Genomic DNA, 16,141 nt, shown 5'->3' with positions numbered 1-16,141 from the left:
GTTTTTCGTTATATATATATATATATATATATATATATATATATATATATATATATATATATATATATATATATATATATAAAAGTGCTTATCCACACAAGGGTCGCGGGAGTGCTGGAGCCTATCCCAGCTGTCAACGGGCAGAAGGTGGGGTACACCCTGAACTCGTCGCCAGCCAATCGCAGGGCACATCAAGACAAAACAGCCGCACTCACAATCACACCTAGGGGCAATTTAGAGTGTCCAATTAATGTTGCATGTTTTTGGAATGTGGGAGGAAACCGGAGTGCCTGGAGGAAACCCACGCAGGCAGGGCAGGGATCGAACCCGGGTCCTCAGAACTGTGAGACCAACACTTTAACAGCTGATCACATTATACCCGAGAAATTATGCTATATTTTTCAGACCAAATGCTGTGTATCGTTAAAAAACAAATCTTATATATAAAGTTGCATATTCCTGTATAAAGTTTTATATTTAAAAGATACAGGCTTTCTATTTTGAAGTTGTCAAGTCTCAATAGTTATTAAAAAAAAAATACACCACATGACTTTCCCTTTCCAAGTATGAGTTGAATTGGAGGCCCCTGAAGGCTTAACAAAGACAAATTCAGTCTGAGTCATCAACCACTCATAGGTGATAAATAATCCTTATTTATCTGTGCACTGGTGGTCAAAGTCAAAGTCATAACAAGTTCATAGACGTCTCATGTGTTTATAGTGCATTCATATCTTTGCACACGCACACATTATGTCCACTTGTACCTGCTCTGCGGCGCATATATTAGGACGATTATGCCGAGCGCTCACGTCAGTGCAGCGCCGCCGTGTCGCCTTACTGTCGCCCCCATCGTGGCCGTGGAGCCCTCATAAGTTATCACGTGTGTCTGTGTGTGTGTGTACTCAAGGGGGGGGGGGCACAATAGGCAGACTGACAATGAATCTGATGGAGGTCGTGACCCCTCACAGCAGGATCCTCAAAATGTGGCTCGTTGCCTTCTCCTGTGCTTTCAGTCAAGGTTCGCTTCTGATTCCCAGACGCATCTATGATGCGTTTAACTCACAAGTATAGTCCAAGTGCAGTATAGCAACGCTGTACAATATTCTATTTTTATTTTGATCATACACTACATCCAGATCTCTATGCATGTGTATGATGTGCGCCATGACAGACCCGTCACAAAGTCTGCCACCGCCCAGCCGCCGTGGCGCCCGACTTGGCCGAGACCCGACGGCGGCAGGGAAGCACCTTGTCACCATGGCGACCCGTCTGGGATGTAAACGCCCCAAACCCGTACCATAGAAATATAGTTCGATACCCGCACTAAAATGAGCGTGGAAAAAAGAGTGAATTATTAATTTCACAAGGTCAGATGTGAATGGGGTTGTGTCTTTATTGTGCTTATTCTTCAGTGTCTTATGGAATATGAATGATTCATGAAGTCTCAGTGAATCAAAGACGTTTTCGACGCGTCCAATTTCGACTCATTAAAATACCAATACTTAATAATACTAATACTTAATAGATTCCCCATCTGAAACCTCGAGGCTCAGTCGAAGTTGGTCGATTTTTATACATTTTCTGTAGGCCTTTTTCCAAGAAATTATGAATATCATCATAATATGAACTCAAATTATATATAAAATTTTTTCACATTTATTATATTATATATATTATATACCCAAGTAAACGCATTTGTAGGGTAATTAAATGAGAAGACTACAACTTTTGTTCATAAAATATATATATATATATATATTTTTTTTTCAAATAGGACATTTTATCACGTGGGCTGGGAAGGACTGCCCCTCCCCCCCCTTTCCCCAGTGGAGGAACTTGGCCCCTCCCTCAAATTACTTTGATCCATACAAACTTGGTATGTGTGTAAAATATTGCACGTTATTTTCAATTTTTTGCTTTTGCATCAACTGAAACGCAAATGTAACATAACACAAACAGAAAAAGCTAATTGATACTTTTGAACAAGTGCTTGACTAATGCCATGTTCAAAAAAAATTTTGAAAAAAATACGACAAATCACATTTGAATAGATTTGTTGAAAAAAATGTGCATTATCGTATTTTAAATCTGATTCATAGCCAGCTAAATAGCTTTGTAAACTCCAAATAATTCATTTCTTTCAGTTTCTCAGCTAATAGGTAGCTACATTAAATGCTTGCATACTTACATACAGAAATATAACGTATTCATAATCATGGCCGTGGGACATTTTTATGATTATATATTATATATAATTATATATCATATTTTCATTGAAAAACAGTGTCCGAATTTACATAACGAATAGACAAAAAAGCTTTTGCAATGGTGGCACTTGGACATGTTTGAAAGCTTTACGAGAGTCTCTTTCGTATGGCGCATATTGTAAATGCTTCCAAACCTCGGGTGCAATATGACGCTTGCCCTTCGCCGGGCCCTGTGCGTAACTCGCATGTCCAGATTTGACACACTGCCCACTTTCCAGGGTCACTCCACCCACAGTGCGTAACTGGCACGATGGCGCTAAAATAACTGAATAAAATTGAATCTGTTCATCCACAGAAGTGTGGCGCTGCACACCTTTTGTGACTTTTTAGATGCATTTTTCCACTTGAAGTCTTATTTTACATTTGCTCAATGTTTTTCATAAGCGTATCAAACAATAATTGAAGTGCTTTCTGCGCCGCTGCAGTTTGTGCAAACTCTGGTGAGCGCGGGCCAAGAGGAGGGGGGGGGGGGAGCATCCCGTGTCGCGGGAGGTGACGCCACCAATCACTGCCGCACAATGACGGATCCCCCCGCGGCCGACTTACAGAACATCCGTCAAACATCGCTTTGTTTGCCGCACATTCCTCGTCGCCTTTGTCTTGCCTCTTGCCGGGCTTGCCAGTTCATCAAATCATTCTCGAACTTTAAAACCGGCATTGTAATAACGCCAGAGGTTGTGCGCAGATCGAGAACGGCTCAATTTTCTTTAGTCACGCTATGTCCAGATAGTTGCGTTACAAACGACTCAGGTACAAGTATAAAGAGTACACATTTAACTGCTGTACTTGCGTAAAAGTTGTACGGTGTACAATAGCCGTGTTGATAACTTGGCACAATGAAATGAAAGCTTCTCTGCACAAAAAATAGTTTCCAATTTTATTGAAGTTACACTGCTTTTAGTGAGAAGAAAATAAAAACTTTTTGTTGTTATTCGAGAGCTAGCTAGCTAGCATTGGCTGGACTTAGCATTCCCATTGTTTTGCTAAGATTGTGAATAACAAAAAATGCTAAATGAGCTAATGTATTAGCTAGATTATATTCTATCTATCTATCTATCTATCTCTATCTATCTATCTATCTATCTATCTATCTATCTATCTATCTATCTATCTATCTATCTATCTATCTATATCTATCTATCTATCTATCTATCTATCTATCTATCTATATCTATCTATCTATCTATCTATAAAACCCTATATATAATAATAATAATACAAAAAAGCCTATAAATAATAATATATAACCCTATATATAAAAATAGATAATGTATTAGCTATTATGAGCTAATAGCGAAGACCATTTTTTAAAAAATGCCAGAAGCTGCTGGTTTTTAGGCTGGCATTGATTTTGGAAGACGAGCATATCAGATATCAAAATTCCAATTCCACGGATGGGGAATAACTTACTTCTCTGAATCTTGCATAAGAAGACTATTTTGACGAAGCAATGGGTAGAAAATACAAATATCTGTTTTGAAATGTAAGGACTAAAAGTGAGAAGACAAAAGAATAAAATAAACTGAAAGTACAGACAGACGGGATGTTGAAAAAGTATTTGGACTTCATTGTTTCCTACATTTGAACATCGCTCTGCAACACTATTGAATCATTTTTATTTTTATTTTTTTTGGGGGTAGTAGTTAGCTGCCAGCTTTTGTTCTCCTGTCTTTGCAGGGGTTGCGTTTGTCACGTCATCTGTGTTTTAATGAGTTTGAAGGAGACATGAAGATAGACAGCAAGGACAATGGCCCAACCCCAGGCCACCAAATCTTTTTTATTTTTTTATTTTTTACATTGCATTAATTTCTACACTTGTTCGGATGGTGTTTTCACATGAATTTAGCAACAAATCAACAAGGTCTAAACTCTATCGGAGTAGTACTGCAACAGTTCACAAAACTGGATATGGTGAAAGACTAAGAAAATTATTTGGCATTAAAAGAAGACAAAAATCCCACTGTAATAAATGTAAATTAATTGTATTTTTTTTCTCTCCCTGTTTTTCCTCATTTTTTCTTTTTTTTTTCCTCTCTTTCTTTCTCTGTATATAAAAACGTGGATATAAATTAAAAAAGATAAAAAAGGAGAGTATACATACTTTTTATAGGAAGGTCCCAATAGAGGATCGCATGTCGGTGCTACTCTGGATTTATATATTTTGTCCACAAAATTTTTCCATTTGACTTTATTTTCTGAACTTGCTGTATACATATACCGTTGCATCATAAATCTTCATAATGGTAAACGATTCTCTAGGGCAGCGGTGTCAAAATCATTTTTGTCGTGGGCCACATTGTGGTTGCGGTTTCCCTCAGAGGGCGAGTGTGACACCATAAAAATCTTGAATTGCCTCATCATATTTACACGTGAATTTTATGAACTAGTTTTGGCATTAGAAATCAAGAGTAACAATTATTAAAGACAAAGCCCATATTTTAGCGCATGTGAAGAGTTCCGTTCCTCTGTCGGATACAATGATGACAAAACAAGGTACTTTGATACTTGTGGAGATGGAGAGGATTGAGGATCAGGTTCCTTGGCAATAGCTAAGCACAGCCTCCCCTTCTTCTTCTTCTCCATCCACCTCTGAGCAGTAATGCTAAGTACATCATCTGCTTTATTTCAGTGTACAGTATTCCTTTTTTATACAAAGTATTTTGATGTAAATTCTGACTTTAATGGTGGAATCCGACTTAAGTCAAAATTCGAGTTAAGTCGCTACTGTTGGAACGGATCTCAGTCGTAGACCGAGGACCCCCTGTATTTGCTATATTTACATATTTTATTTACTTACTTTTGTAAACACTTGAAATTCCCCTCTGGGGATCAATAAAGGATATTTTATCTTATAGTACGTATTGTATATATGAGCGTGTAAGGTTGGTGACCCTTGGGGTCACCTCTCACCCTGCGTCGGCTCACCTGTGACCTTAATGAGGCGAAGCGCTCATGAAAATGGATAGATGTGACTTTGAAAATGTTTTCTGCATTTTGTCTTCTTCTTTTTTTTTTTTTTAAATTACCTTTAACGTCATGCAGAGTAGTGGTTCAATTGTCCAACCCGGGAAAAATGGCATAAGATGGTGCAATTGTGAATTCCTGGGAATCAAGACGGGTCAGGATCACAATGACAAAGTCGTTAAGATATCCTCTCGCCTGGCACGCTGCGCATTCCGTGTGGGCCCGCTCAGTGGGGAGCCCACAACAATGTCAGCGGAGGAGCGGACGCCGCCCGGGGAGTCCGTCTCCTGCGTTTATCGCCCTCTACGTGGCGCTGACTGCGCGCTGACTAATGTGAGAGAGAGCTTTTTTTTTTTGGGGGGGAGGGCGTCTAGCCCTGGTGGAGGGTAGTGCGCTGACAGCCTTGCCTATGTTGAATTGCGGGGGAAAAAGAGCTGACGCGACGGGAGGCGATGTCTGACACGACCCCGCTCGGTGGGGAGCACCTTGGGGAGCTGCCGCTGGCTGCGTGCATGCGTGTAAAAAGGCAATTAAGTTACAAAGTGAACGTGTCCCTCACTTTTTACATGTCTTGTTGAGAAAACGAGAAAAAAAGCAAATACTCGCTGAACTGAGGTCTGGCGAGATATGCTCACCTGAAGCTTGAACGTGCACCAAAATGGCTCCTCAAAAACTATATATTTATTATTAAATGCTCTACGATGACTTTCTGAGATGTGTATTTTGCATCCCGGTATATCTTGCATGCAGACCGAAAAATATCAGAAAATTGTTAGAAACCGACAGCAACCTATATATATTTTTAAGTGGCTGTATCGAACTTTGTCAAACTTTTCTACACCAAAAACCACCATAATGATTAACATCCAAGTACAGTAATGTTTTAGGCCCAAGTGTTCATTGCTACTGTGACATTTTGCCAATTTAAAATACAAAAAAAGATGCTTGAATATTAAAAGACAAAGTAAATCGCAGGCCGCATAAGTCGCAGATCTTCACTGTACACACTGCAAGCTGCTGCCTATTACAGCCGCTCTTGATGGACATGACACTGGACTTCTCCTGGAGTGTAACCAAATCGAAGTGGCCCCCCCCCCTCCATATCCAATGGCTGTCCTTGACCTTCTCCTTTTATGCCGTTGTCGCTCACCCAATCGTTCCCTCCCTTCTTTCTTCCACTCGCTCTTCAAGGTGCATTCACGGCTCAGTAAAGTGATCTATGAGGCCCGGGCCCACCCCCCGGTCCCGGCCCTCCTTTTTTTGGGCTTCTTCCACCGTCTTCTTACCCCCTCGCCGTGTCCCGCCGCTTGTATGATCCTTCCATTCTTTCATGTCTTCACCTCGGTGCCGTGTCTATTCTCTCCTCTCTGCTGCCGCTTTGCCACCAGCCTCTGAGAAATGCCCACAAAGGGCCCCACTGTCTGCTGCGACCCCCCTCAGTCCCGTCCTGAAGCAGCCAAGCGTGGGGCCACAGAAGAGGGGACCGTTTATTTCCAGCACACACTCCGAAACCTATCACCATTCTTTTTTTTTTTACCGTTACCTCCATTTTACTCACTTGCTTACCCCCCCTTGCCACATACTGGGATTTTGTCAAATTCCCAGTTACTGCACTCCCGTCCCCACATGATCTTAATGTGGAACGATGAGGACAATAAACCGCAGAAATAAAAATAAAGCGTCGCCATCATAAACCCTTGAACAATATCTTTTTTGTCAAAGGTCATAAAAGTGTTATGGAAGGCTCTGAACCATCAAACCAAACTAAAAATACTATACTTTAAAACTACTCACAGTTTGAAGATACCTGGTTGGCAAGTAACTTTGTTGGGAAGCTTCGACACCGTTTTGTGTTGTTTGTATTGCTCGTGTTGTGGCAACATGGTGGACTCGTGGTTAACATGTCTGCCTCACAGTTCTGAAGCTCTCGGTTCAAATCTCAGCTCTGGTCTTCCTGTATGGGGTTAGCATAGTTGATCACAGTTTGTCTGGATATAGAGCTCGTGCACCCACGTCAAGTCAAGTCGCGTGACTGGCCGTAGTGACGGTCTAGCAAAGCGTTGTTCGATGCTAAGTCGGCTGGAGACGGCACCAAAATATGTCTTACAGCATGACGCCCAGAGTTTGTCCGATACCGTTAAACATTTAGAAGGTGATAATAAACGAAGTTACGTTGAAAAATGAGAGACAGTTGGCATAGCGGACCCATGTTTAATGCCGAAGTCGATGTTTTCGCCGTTAAGAAAATGAACTGTTAACCCGCTTCCGCTTTTCTTGGATAACTATATCTACACATGGATATGATGAGTAACTCATTGAGATTTACACGGAAGTGTTTGAAAGCGTAGAAAAGTCTGGACGCATACAAATACTTCGTTGCTGGATTTGTTCTCAAGAATAAATCCCACATAGTGATGGAGCCATTCAGATTTTTTCAATACAAATACCAATATTTAAATCAATGACCCCTGGTTTTACACAAACTCTCATTCATTAAGTATGATTGGGAAAAAAAAAAGACAGCGAGTCGGCTCCTCCATACATGGAAGCATGTTGCGGCCACACGTTAAATTTCTGTAAACATCTCCGTGAAAGACGTTTTTTTTTTTAAAAAATATGCATTGTTACCAAATGAGTCCAATGCGTATTTAAAAAAAGAAAATAAACCACTGGGATAGACTTCAGCCCCCGTACACGGAAGCGTGTTGCAGCCACACGTTAGCCTACGTAAACATCACTGTGACCGACGGTTTATTTTCTTTTTTTAAATAAGCATTGGACTCATTTGAGAACAATGCATATTAAAAATAAATAAATAAACATTTGTCGGGGAGAGGTTTACTGACGTTTACCATGTGGCCACAACATGCTTCCGTGTACGTTGGAGATGACTCCGTGTGTTTTTTTTAAACGCATTGTTCTCAAATGAGCCAACTTGGCATTGTAAATACTTCTTGGGAATTTGAGATGGAGAAGAATAATTCCTACCTGAAATGAAGTGATCACTATACGGTCACGTGTATTTAGTTGGGCACCGTCCATCACATTTAATAGCCAAAATCCATCGATCTTTTCTCGTCTTTTCAGCTGGTGTTCCATAGACTGATCTCTTTGAAGATCTGTCTCGTCTATTGTAACAACCAACAGCACAACAAGTCTCGGCTATTGTAAATATTCTCCTCCGGTACACTGTCGAGCAGCTCTTTTTGACCGGCAATATGGCGCCGTGAAAATGGTGACGTCGCGTGCATGAGCTCTATACGCTGTACATGTACGATTCGCCTGTTGCGTGTTCTGACACCGTGTTCCGACTTCACCAAAATCAAGGCTAGTAGCTCAGTGCCGTAGGAACAGAACTTCATCATGTACTGTCCAGTACACAGCGGCTATTTGACGCAAGTATTTGACGGGCGTTTGTGCCCATCTAACTTGCCACAGTTGCATCACAAGGTTGACACTTCAGAACTTGGATTCACAGTATATAAACGGACAGTGCTTGCTCCTCCAGTTGTCAATCAACAAAGCAGTTAGTGTGCACGTGCGAAGGGCCTAATGGGTCTTGTTGGCCACTTAAGTGTCGCCACTGCTCCACTTCCATCCGTCTGTCCGTCATGAATGGAATAAGTCTAATGGCGCTTGTTTGCCACTCCACTGCTCTCCCTTATCCTCCTCCTGTGTTATCATGGCTGATCAGTGTAACTGCAAATAGGTGTGCGTGTGTGTATCCTCTTCCATTTTTTTTTTTTTTTAATTTAATCAGTCCCGATCAGCGCACTCTGCCAGAGGAGGTCGTGTTTTCATTCGCCCCAATCGGCGTGCAGCCCGATAAGGCAATTTGTCAGCTGGAAATTAGAGAGGACCCTCTTGAAAGTGGGGGAGAGTTGCAGGTAGTGAAGAAACATGAGCACAAGGAGAAAACATTCTGGAAAATGGAAAAACATACCATACGTGGGTGCAGTTTGAACGCCATCCAGTCTTCCTGGCAGGCAAGATGTTACTCTGTTTCAGTGATGGCAATTGTAGTTCATCCCCAAGGTTTTTGGGGGGCTTCTTCCTAAAATCCAACCCTCCAAACAAGTCTTTGTTCAGTAGTTCACTCCCCAATCACAAAGTTGGGAACGCAGACAATTGTGTTGATATGATTGGGAGTTAATTTGTGATAGGACATGACTGGGGTGGGAAAAGCTGCTCATTCTTACAGAATAGATCTGATTTGATAGATTTGAATGTGTACAGTAATCCCACGCAACTCACCTATTTGCATTTGTTTGTGGTCTTTATATCATCCTCTAAGCCATCGATCTTCAGTTAAAATTCAGAGGGGTCCACTTTGCACTTTCTGTGGCTCCAGTCTGGGAAATCTCTTCCAATAAACCACCTGTTTTATTGGGTTATTATGGTCACGTGATCACAACGACGTCAACTGTCTCCGGCTCACTCTATTACAAAAACATGCATGTCAGGTCAATGAAGACCCTGAATAATCCGTAGATGAGAATGTGAGCGTGAATGGCCGCAATTGGCTGGAGATCAGTCCAATGTGTAGCCGACACCCTGGGCAAATTCAGATGGCATCAGCTCCAGCTCACTTGGAACCACCATGAGGACAAGTGCTCAAAAAAATGAATTGATTCTTGTACGAGGACAATCAGCACAGTTGCATTGTGGTACATATCAGACACGGGGACTTGTCTGACCAGCATCAGTAGATTGGTCTTTATCCAATGGACATACGCATGCACTCACACACATTTTTAAAATGTTCTATATGTTGCAAATAAACATCAAAAACAAAACAAACAAAAAAAAAAGCTCCAGGGACCACAGCCCCTAAGAATACGAAATAAATGAAACTCCTATATTCCCCCACGGGATTCCACATAAAGGAATGTACAATAACATGTCTGCCTCCATTTGCTACGAGCGTCCGCATAAAGCTAAATTAAGTCAGAGTGGACCTGCCATGAAAATGAAAATGCTGTCACCCTATTTTTGAAAATGGAAAAAAAAAAAGAAATGCGAAGAGAGCGCTATTGCGTTAGCCACTTGCACAATCGCATCTGCGCCTGTTCGCCTCGGTGCAATAAGAGTGCTTGGGGAGCAATAAGATGTCAATTAGAGGGGCCACGATGAGATTAGGCGGGTCTGGAGTGGGAAGGTTTGGGATGCGGGGGGGAATACTGATGAGCGGTAAGCACCACAAAATACATTTTGCCACATGTAATATTTAGTTTACTTTCATTGCTGACATCGGTGGATCCAGCCTGTACCTCCTTGCTAAAATATCAACACAACACACAAAGTTGACATTTGATCATTTTTCCGTATTATTCTCCTCAGTTGATTTTCCTCAGTGTTCCTCTTTCAAACAGTACCGTGGAGAATTGGAGAAAAAAAAAACATGCCATTGGTAAGAAAATATTACAGGTGGTCCATGGTTTACGATAGAGCTCCGTTGCCAAATTTATACTAAAGTCAGAACTGGCCAACATTTATTACTAATCTACACCAGTAGAAGACTGTAATTCCCGGCCTACAGAGCGCACCTGGTTACAAGCCTCACCCAGGACATTTGTAAAGGAAATACCATTTGGTCCATACATACGCCGCAGCTTTGTAAAAGTGCCCACATTGAAACTCACATTGAAACACGAGATATTCACAAAGAAAGATGGTACACAGAAATAGTTTAACGCTAACGCTAGCACTAACGCTTGCACTATCAAGGCCGGTTAAAATAAAACTTAGCGGTAAATATGACTGAGACATGCCAGTAACACAGCAGCAACACGCTAGCACAACACGAACGCCAACGCAGCGCTAACAGGGCACTTCTTCGGCACTTATATTCCACCGGTCTCATTCTTACCTTTTCCGCTCGAGTGCCCCCTTGCGGCCACTAGAAAAAAAATGCACAAATCAGCCGCATTACCGCAAAAACCGCAGGGTTGAAAGTGTGTGAAAAAAGTTGCGGTTTATAGGCCGGAAATTACAACCAGTAAAGTCAAAATTACAGTAAAAGTTTGGATGAAAAACACTTCCAAGGCATAAATATTAAACACTCGAATAAAAAAAAGGTAAGTACAACAGTCACTGAGCTTTCGTGAACTAGTTCATTGCCTGCCACTCGGAACCTCAAAACCTGTGTGTCAGGAACGTTGTAAACTAAACATGGTCTGTTTAGATGGGCCGCCGAGTCAAAACCGACCAGCAAGAGACAAGTGCAAACATTGCAATGTGAATGTCCGGCCACTAGTTGGCGATGTCAGTTTGCAACGAAAGACCAAACGTACTAACTTGCGCAAAAACATCACGCAATCTTGTAAACGAAACAGCCCAAACTAAACAAAACCCCAATAACAAACAAATTGTACTTTTATGAAGTTGTGTAAGTTGACACAAATGTCTTGATATCATGAGAGTGAAGTCTTAAAGCTACAAAAAAAATCCATGCTATAAAAATAATAAAAACGTTGTAATGTGATTAGATGAAAGTCAAAAAGATCAAAGAAAAATGTGATATTTTGAAATAAACTAATCTTATGACAATGTTAAGACTAAGTGTTAAGTTTAAAGTTGCAATGTCACGAGAAAGAACTACGTTCTTTTATTATCAACTATTAACCTAATAAAAAAAGCAATGTATAACAAGTATAGACTACATCAATTACGTTATTTTTTCTGATAGTTTGATTTCGGGGAGTGATTGATGACGCCAACTAATTTCAAGTGATTTGTCATGTGGCCGATGGACAATCATTGTGCGTTTGTGTTCGGGTGTGTGTGTGTGTGTGTGTGTGTGTGTGAGACCCAACCCCAGGCCCGTGGGTCAAAGTTCATGACACGCGCTCACACCCGGCGGGGCGACGCAATAATTAACTCTGTGATTGACCGACAGTTTCAGTGCACACACACACACACACACACCACACACACACACACACACACACCACACACACACACACACACACACACACAAATGTACAAAGCTTTACTTTCCCATAATAAGCAAGACTGACAAGACAGACGACCAGTGTGATTCACTGTGGGAGGAGTCCCATATTGTCTTTTGACAATTTAAAAAAAAAATGTTGCAACGTTTGACCGAATGTATTCTGATGTATGCGCACATGACTGAACAATCTGATATTCCACACACTGACTGCATACAGTAAAAGGAAATGACTCACAACAATGTTTGCTCCGAGACACAAATAGTGACTCACGCTGGGTTTTGTGCCTTTGTCATGTCATCTTTTTGCGTCCAAAAAATGCACCTGCAAATGCGAATTTCACGAACAGCATATCGACACAAAGGTAACGGGAATGTCATTCGGCAATCTAGCACAGACATCCACCAAGATTTTACCTTTTAACAAAATGGGGGTTAAAAAAATGTGTAGTGTTTTTCTGGCCACATTCTGGGCATATTCTGCAATCGGCAGGGTGCGGTCTGGCGAGAAAGAGGCAGCAGAACTCCTATTACTCGATTCACTGTTACACACGGCTCTCAAAACGGGATATATGAAAAAGTCTCAAGGACTCATGCTAGAAAGTCAGCCAACTTGGTTTGAAGCTACTCTATTTGACGTTACGACTGGATTAGTCGGTTAGTGGTAGTCGATGAGGTGTTCTGATGTCAGTACAAATTTGGGAAAGGCACTCCTTCGTTAACGGAGGACCAACTCCTCCCTCGTAATAAACCTTTCCGACCTGTCAATCACTTGTACAATAATAGCCAATCAGATAGCTGCATCGTCTTAACCCCTGGCTTGACACGCCCCTCTCACCATATTGTCCCACAAGCAATGCTAGTTGTCAGTAGCGTGCGCTTGGAAAAGTTAATGTTACGAAGAAAATGGTCCTCAGATGCGCTTGGGGAACGTGCAATTGTGATGAAAGATATCCCGCTAGGTTACAAGGGGCCCGCTTGATTCATTTTCCAAAGCCTAAAACACAGTTGACCAAGTGTCTCCGATGGATTACGGCTCGCGGAAGAGCACGCGTACAACTAAATGTGGACACTATCAACAAACACAAGGCTAAGAAGGTAAGTGAGGGAGAAGTATCTTCTCTGAATTTGATTCCATTATTATCAGTTCTTCACACGTTGCAGAACAACTTTCATTGTGGTAGCGTATCACTGAACTGCTGAATGAAGTGTGTCATGTTTTATGCCCAAGAGTCGGGTTAGGGATACGTAAATGCGCTATGTCATGCAAGAAATTTGTCTATTTGCCCATTTGTATCACATCAGACTTTTAAAACAGAGCACTGGGTCCGATTACGAACCAAGTCAAACTTTTTCATCTGGTGACTACGGTACTGTTCATCATTGTTTAAATGTAGAAACCGAACTCAGTTATAAAGATATTTTGTATTACTCATGATCTTTCCAAGTAAAAAGTACTCACCCTGCTTTACAAGCGCAGTACGATTCCACTATTTTATCCTATTGGATTTCAATATGAAGTTTGTGAGGGGTCCAACATTTTTTTTTTGCATCGATCGCCAACATTTGGCCGTAACTCTGACATTGCGTCCCGCTCCGTCCAAAATCTTAATTCCGTGCACATATCCTTGCGAGAAATAGTTGAGACCTCTCTGTAGAACTCCCTTGGACAAGTCTGACGCATTTGGCAAAAAAGGTACCGCAATGTTATCCGGAATATGGGATAGAGAATCCACTTCAAACATGTTCTGTTCAGTCGCCATATTGGAAGCTTGTGGGACATGGCTAAGGGGGCAGAGCTTAAGGTCGCCATCGGAAAGGTCCATTACATTCTTCGACAGAAAAACTACTTTTGAAGATTTAAGGTTATGTTTAATTACTTTGTGAAGGCTCAGTTTTGGTAGAAAAAGGGGATTTCAATTTGAAATACATTTCCTGTTGAAAATGGTAACACGTCAAGAGCTAACAAAATGAAAAGAGTTTGCATTAAAGCTCTTCATGATGACGGATGGTGTCTTTCCAACGGGTGGTCTTATGAAGGGTATATCGTAATTTATGGAGAATGATTCAAGATGGTGTCCAAAATCTTTTCCTCCAGGGGCTGCTTGCAGGATAACTGAAAGACGCAAGGGCCACTTGTAGTTTGGAAAAGCCCTGGATTACGCAGACGATTGACCCAAAAGTTTAATCCGTATTTTCACCAATTGAAAGCAAAATCCAAGCGACGGCACGTCTTAATTCAGAATTAGTAGCAGCCCGCTTTTTACCCTGAGCGCTTATTGATCGTGGCTCGCTCCCGCTGTTAATCTACTTAAGCGCTCAAAAAGGGAAACGACCGGAGGCCCGAGGGAACGCTGGCGGAGGGTAAAACAAGAAATGCAACTCGAGTGAGTGAAAAGGTCTGAAGGGATGAGAGCGAAGGTGGTTGGAAATTGGTAACCCACCCCCCGCCCCCAACACTGCACACAGCATCCACCGGCTCTCTGGACTACCCCGCAGACGATTCCTGGGAGGTGTTGGGTGTCCGCCGTGTCACGACTAAACAAAACCATTTGAAAACAAAGTGGGCGGGTGAATGCGCCGCCGCAATCCGAGCTCGCCGCTTTTGTGGCCGCGGAGAAAAAGCGCCTCTTGGGCTCGAGGGGATGGAGTGGCGGGCACGGGGGTGAGGAGGCCCTGATCTTGGGAGGAGGGGCGACTTGGGGGGGCACCGTTTCAATCCACAAGTTACCACCTCCCTGCTCTTGCTTCGTGCTACACACACATACTCACATATGAAGTCTTATGATACTCAACTCGAAATGTCATCGATGACATCAAAGAAGGCATCTTCTTTATCAGCTTTTTTAAACATACTAAATGTGCATCCATGCATTTTTTTTTTGCCACTTATCCTCAGTAGGGTCGCAGGGAGCGCTGGAACCTATCCCAGCTGTCAACAGGCAGGAGGCGGGGTACACCCTGAACTGGATGCCAGCCAATCGCAGGGCACATTGAGACAAACAGCCACACTCACAATCACACCTAGGGACAATTTAGAGCGTCCAATTAATGTTGCATGTTTTTGGGATGTGGGAGGAAACCGGAGTGCCCGGAGAAAACCCACACAGGCACGGGGGGAACATGCAAACTCCACACAAGCGGGGCCAGGATGGAACCCGGGACCTCAGAACTGTGAGGCCAACGCTTTACCAGCTCAACCACCGTGCAGCCATAGTCAATATTTATTGCAAAAAATAATAATACTTCAAACATTGGATATACTAATGTAGGTCTTTGATTTGTGAGAATGTGACGGGTGGTTATCTTGCTTTATTTACTAATACAACTATAAGGATCATAAATATTCAGCAGCGATAAGATACATATCGCCGCTGTTGGGAAGAATCCTTGAATCGGAGAAATCCATACTGTTCAGGAATTTAAAAAACCAAAAAAAAAAAGTTACCAAACACCACATCGTTCAAGTTTGTATCACACCTTCCATCTCTTTCATGTACCTTTGTAAACGAACATCAAAGGAACACCACCCCAAAATCACGTTCAGCTAGGAATTTTTTGACTGTCGTCTGTCTTTGATTAAGATGTTACAACGCGGTGCCAGCTCACCGCGTTTGTCGCTCGCTGTTTGTGCTGCAAGAGGATCTTTAACCCTCATCGGGTCACATGTGACCCAGGGTAATTACGGGCCCGCTGTATTAACACAACGCACCACAGTTACTCTTGATAGCCTTACAGCACCAAAGTCTCAAGTGTCTGCATTAAATGCATTGTTTTTTGGGAGTTAAGGCCCACTGGGTCATATGTGACCCATTATCCAAACCGGTCTCTTTGATGCTTATTGATTTAATTTTGTTTGTACCTAAAATTTTAAAAGAGGATTTGGATGTCTTGGCTTCTCTAGGGTTAAACTGGTACTATACTGTGTATTATACTGAACTTTATTTTATTTTCATCT

Source organism: Syngnathoides biaculeatus, chromosome 4 (assembly GCF_019802595.1).
Source record: "Syngnathoides biaculeatus isolate LvHL_M chromosome 4, ASM1980259v1, whole genome shotgun sequence".
Lineage (NCBI taxonomy): Eukaryota > Metazoa > Chordata > Actinopteri > Syngnathiformes > Syngnathidae > Syngnathoides > Syngnathoides biaculeatus.
The sequence above is the reverse complement of the archived record's forward strand: the minus strand, read 5'-3'. Positions refer to the sequence as shown.